Source organism: Thermobia domestica, chromosome 8 (assembly GCF_964235325.1).
Source record: "Thermobia domestica chromosome 8, izTheDome1.hap1.1, whole genome shotgun sequence".
NCBI classification, from domain to species: domain Eukaryota; kingdom Metazoa; phylum Arthropoda; class Insecta; order Zygentoma; family Lepismatidae; genus Thermobia; species Thermobia domestica.
The window spans coordinates 150,129,858-150,136,021 of NC_137461.1; positions in this window are offsets into that span (position 1 = coordinate 150,129,858).

A 6,164-nucleotide genomic window follows, 5' to 3' on the forward strand; every position below is an offset into this window, starting at 1 on the left:
GAATGCCAGAAGAGTGAGTAATATAGCGGGGCTTTCTTTAATATGCCGATAGGTGATCGAATCGAAACCTGGTGAGGTGTTGCGTTTGCGCTGAATGACACTGGTGATTTCTGAGACTGTGATGGGATTGGTAAGAGCATGGTTGTTGACTGTATGAGAGATATGAGGTTGAAGTGAAGGATGGTTAAGATCGACTTGATCGACTAGATGATCAATATTGTCGAACTCTGAGGGTGTGAATATAGTTTGGAGATAGTCAGCAAATGCATTTTCTTTCTCGCTGTCGGAATGTAATGGTGTGTCGTGTAAGAGAATCGGATATGGAGTCTTAGAGTGTTTGCCACAAAGAGCATTGAAGCGTTTCCAGTAGCGAGTAGGATGAGTTGTATCGGAGAGTTGATTACAAGTTTTAACACATTGGCGTAGTTTGTAAGTGGGAATATAGTTGTGGACCGTTCGTTGAAGTTGATGATGAAGTCTTAGAGCTTCTGGATTTGTGGTGTGCAGAAATTCGAGGTAAGATTGGCGTGATCGACGGACTAATGCTAGATGTTGTGGTGGTAGTTTTGGATGGTATGGGATTGATTCAGATTGAGGGATATGAAATGCAGATGCCTGTTGAATGGAAGTGGTTATGAGATTGACCTGATGTGAAAGTTCGTCTGGGGTAGTAGGAGCTGCGGAATCAGCCAAGGTGTTTTCAAGATACGCACGATATTGTGGCCAGTTGACTATATCGTAACGGAGTGATATACGTGGTGAAAGTGAGTATTTGACAGAAGCCAGACCTGAATGATAGATTAGCTTGATGGGTGCATGATCATTGCCCATTAAGTTTAAAACATCAATCGTGCAGCGATTAATGATGGTATTTGAGACTATTGTTATATCGGGAGTGGTGTTGCTGATAGGGCGAGTACAGCGAGGAAGATTGAGAAGACTACCAGTGGTATGAACTAAGATGTAGTCAGTAAAAGAGGATTGATCGGCATTTGAACGGCTATGAAAGTTGACATCAGCCAAAATAATGAAGTGTTTGTACGTATTTGAGATGTATGAGAAGAACGCATGAGGTATAGGAAGGTCGGGGCGCACATACATAGTGGCAAGAGTGATGGCAATATTACGGAAATACAATGTGGTGATGAGATATTCAGGGAGATGTAAGAGAGGACAGTTGTGAGAGCGGAACGGAATGGTGTGACGGAAACCATTGGCTCTGAGGGTTGGCATAGGGCTATCGTGGCAAAGTAATGTGTAACGTGATATGGAGTAGAATGAAGTGGGTTTGGGAAAGGTTTCATTGAGGAGGAAAGCTGTGACTTGTTCTTCTAATAAGAGTGTTTTGAAAACTACTTTGTGTTTAGGAAGAGATCGGTTGTTGAGAAACAAAAAAACTATATCCATATTGGGTACAATTGTACTTATGTTTCGAGGCGAGCGGTGTGAAAATGAACATAGTTATTAGAGTAGGTTGCGTATAACGATACATGAAACGTAGATTTCGCTGCGGCAATAATTTGTTGTAAGATATGCTGGCGGTGGAAAGAGTGAATATTTTGCAAAGTAAGAGAAAGGAATTCTAGTAACTTACTAACTGTGACGGGATCGTCAACGGAGTGATCAGTGGAATTGGATGATTCAGCGGTTCTCAGAGGAACAACAAATTCGGGGTGTGTTTCTTGAGCGGAAGGTTTGCCTTTACACTTATAACTATAAACTGGATGGGGTTCGGTGCAAGTAGAGCATTTCGGGGGCTGACTCATATTTGTGCAAGCATTAGTTTGATGAGGTCCAGAACAAAAACTTCAAACGGTAGGATTTTTACAGGCCGTTGAATGATGTGAATTGTATTGTTGGCGTTTTTCACAGCGTGGTGGTAAAGGTGAGGACGACCGGGAAGGCTCAACACGGTGTCTACGTTTATAAATATATGCTCCTATTGATAACAAATTGTTGATTGTGTCTTGATAGGGCGTTAGTATACGCAACTAAAGATTTCATTTCATGTTTCTTGTTATCAAGTATAAAATATTAAAAATTTGATGTAAATAAATGAGAAACCTAAGATATTGCAGATTACTGAAATTGCGATTTAATTCAATTTTAGGCATTATACATCTATATGATACTGCGGGGCTGGCAGTAAGAACGGCTGGGATACTGCGGGGTGGAAGGCAACGGGAAACCACCACTCTATTTTCCCTAGTTTGCTGGCAGCAAAAAGAGAAAATATGAACAATGGTCTTTCGCAGGTCAAAATGTAGTTCCGGAGGTAAAATATCCCCCCATTCGGATCTCCGGGAGGGGGATGGCTTGGGAAGAACTATTGGACGAGAAAGTAATAATGGGGGGAAGACAAACAGAGAAAGAAAGACAAGGAAGTGCAAAAGGTTTAGGATAGGGACATGGAACGTACGTACTATGTTACAGGGAGGAAAATTTGAAAATCTTAAAGAAGAAATGAAACAATATAATTTAGATTTGGTAGGCGTTTGTGAAGTTAGATGGGAAGGTAATGGGGTATTGAACAGCGAAGCATATAAAATGTTTTACTCAGGTAATGAAAAGGGTGGTCATAATGGCGTAGGAATAATTCTTGAAAAGCGCTTAAAGGAGAAGGTAGTGAAAGTAGAATTTATTGATGATAGAGTGATGATGTTAAGACTTAAAGGGAAAACGAAGTATCTAGTGGTGATACAGACATATAAACCGACGACTTTGCATGCAAACGAAGAAGTAGAGGAAAATTATGAGAAAATAGAAGAAATTATAGATAGGGAAAAGAAGGGTGCATGCATAATTCTAATGGGAGATTTCAATGCAGTTGTGGCAGAAAAACAGGAAGGTAGTATCGTAGGCAAATATGGTTTAGGTGAAAGAAATGAAAGGGGAGAGGGACTGGTGAATTTCTGTAGACAGAATTCACTAGTAATTGGGAACACTTGGTTCAATCAGCACAAGAGAAGAAGATATACATGGAAATCACCAATAGACGGCGGAAGATATCAGATAGACTATGTTATGGTTCAGGACAGGTATCGGAATTGCTTAAAGAACGCGAAGACCCTTCCCGGGGCTGATATTTTCTCTGATCATAATCTTGTGCTGGCCGAAGTAGATATTCAGCTGAAAAATGTAGGCAGAAGAAAAGTAGGTAATAAAGTGTTGAATACTGAAAAGTTGAAAAACGAGGAAATAAGAAATCTTTTCGCTGAAAATTTCTAAGAAAAATGTCCAAACGAGGAAAGGATAGGCGCAGGTAGTAACGCACGGTAGGAACATATTAAACGTTGCTTACAGCAGGCTGCAGAAGAAGCAGTAGGTTACCGTGAACACAAAACGGCTAAGAACCCATGGGTTACAGAGCAGAAGTTCAGAAAATGAGGGAGAGGAAGATGTGGAAAAAGGTTGATACAGAAGAGAGCAGAAAGATGTACAGAAAGTTAAATAATGAATTACGAAGAGAAACAGACAGAGCGAGGGAAGAGTTTTACAAGAAAAATGCGAGGACATAGAAGAATTAGAAAGAGTTGGTAAATATGAGGAAATGTACAAGATGGTGAAATATATGGAAATTAGGGGGAAAGAAGGGAGTATTATGATGGCAGTAGAAAATAAGAATGGGAAGGTAGTCAGCGAGAGAAATGAGGTCATAGGAAGGTGGAAAGAATACGTTGAAGACTTATATGAGAGTAGGGATAGACCGTGTAGCCTAAATGTTGAAGTGGAAAATGAAGTAGGCGAGGATTATAAAGGATTTAGTATTCTTCGGGATGAGTTGGAATAGGCTATATCCGAGATTAGTAATGGAAAGGCAACAGGAATAGATAACATACCAATCGAATTCATTAAAAATATAGGAGACAAGGGAAAGAAAGAATTGTGGCGACTATTCAATGAAATATATGAAACAGGAGAATGGCCAAGAGACTTTTTGAAAACGATCATGATACCGATAGCTAAGAAATCGAACCCAAAGAGATGTGAGGATTATAGAACTATTAGTCTCATATCTCATGCAGCTAAAATTCTTCTCCGAATACTGAACAGAAGGTTATATGGTAGAACAAATAAAGATGTGGAGGAAGAGCAGTTCGGGTTCAGAAGAGGCAAGGGCACAAGAGATGCTATTGGATTATTAAGGGTGATCGGTGAAAGGTTTATAGAAAAAGGGAAAGAGGTGTATGTTGTATTTATTGATCTAGAAAAGGCTTTTGACCACGTGAATTGGGAATTGTTGTTGGGAGTTCTAACAAAGATAGGGTTGGAATGGAAAGATAGAAGACTAATAAGAAACTTATACATGAACCAACAAGTAAGTGTTAGGATAGGGGAAGAACTGACGGAAGAGAGTGCAATTGGAAGGGGAGTTCGACAAGGATGCTGCCTCTCGCCAACACTTTTTAATGTCCATCTAGAAGAGATAGTGAAAAAGAGCCTACATGATGATAATGGCATTTCGGTAGGAGGTAGAATGATTAGATGTATAAGGTTTGCAGACGATATGGCGCTTGTTGCAGAATCTGAAAAGAAAATCAATAAAATGTTAGAAAAAATGAGAAAGGGCTTTGAGGAATATGGGATGAAAATAAATGATAGAAAGACAAAAGCCATGGTGATTGGAACGAAGGGGTCTGTGTCAAATATAAAAGTAGGAGAGGAGAAATAGAACAAGTGAATAGTTTTCGATACCTGGGTAGTATTCTTAGTAATGACATGAAATGCGAACGTGAAATAAAAGCAAGTATAGGAATGGCGAAAGAAGCCTCTAAAATAAACAAAAGTCTGTTTTGTGGAACCTTGAACAAAGAGTTGAGAAAAAGACTCATAAAATGCTTCGTGTGGAGTGTTGTACTGTATGGGGAGGAAACGTGGACATTCCGTAAAGGTGACGAAAATCGACTGGAAGCCTTCGAAATGTGGGTGTGGAGAAGAATGGAAAGAATTAGTTGGGTCGAGCGGAAAACGAATGAGAGAGTGTTAGAAATGGTGGGTGAGAAAAGAACACTTTTAGATATTATTAGGAAGAGGAAGAGAAACTGGTTGGGGCATTGCCTAAGAAGAGATTGTATCATGAGGGACGTCCTAGAGGGTATGGTGGCGGGAAAGAGAAGGAGGGGGCGAAGGAGACTACAATTAATGGATGATATTAAAACAGAAAGATCATACGCGAAGACGGAAAGGTTAGCGGAGGACCGTGGAGCATGGAAGCTTCTCAGCTGCGGCAAGTGACCTGCCAATAAAGGCAGAATACCTATGATGATGATGACATCTATATGATTGTTGAAGATGCTTTATGAAGATGCAGATTATGAATTATACTAATTTTTTCAATGAAATGAAATTTAATCTTTAAGTTAGACGTAGCATGCATATGTCAGCTACGTAAAGGAGACGGTGATGATGAGGAATGAATGAAAATTGTGGAACGAAGAAAGTGGGAGGAAACAGGGGAACCCTGATAAAACCCACGCACACACGGTGTTTCTCCACCACAAATCTCATTTTATGCAAGCTGGGATCGAACCAAGGACGCCATGCACCAGAGATGAACGCTCTACCACTAAGCCAACGCGACCCTATGAAAAATACAACCATATTTATTCTGCTTCCCTTCTCTCTCTCTCTCTCTATCTATCTATCTATCTATCTATCTATCTATCTATATATATATATATATATATATATATATATATATATATGAGAATGAATAATATTAATTTTGGATGTATGATTTCAAAGTGATATTTAACTCAGAACTATGTTCTTAATGAGTTGAGTTGATTTGGAGATTAACGTTCCTTTCAACAGCAAGACTATATGAGAAGTGGACGTATTGATTAACGTAAAAACCGAACCACGTGAACTCCCGCCGGGTGGTGATGATGATTTTGACGCAGCTTTCATTTATGCCACACATAAACTTCGGAAGACAGTGCCCCATTTTTGGGAATGTTTTGAAAAAATGAAATGAAATATTTGAGTTTTACCTCCCACGCTTATGCCGGTTAGCCTAAAGGGGACGGTGATTATGAGTAATGAATGAAATGGTGGAATGAAGAAAGTGGGAGGAAACGAGAAAACTCACGCACACGGTGTTTATCCATCACAAAGTTCACTTGGTGGGGCTGGGATTGAAACCGGGACCCTAAGCACCAGAG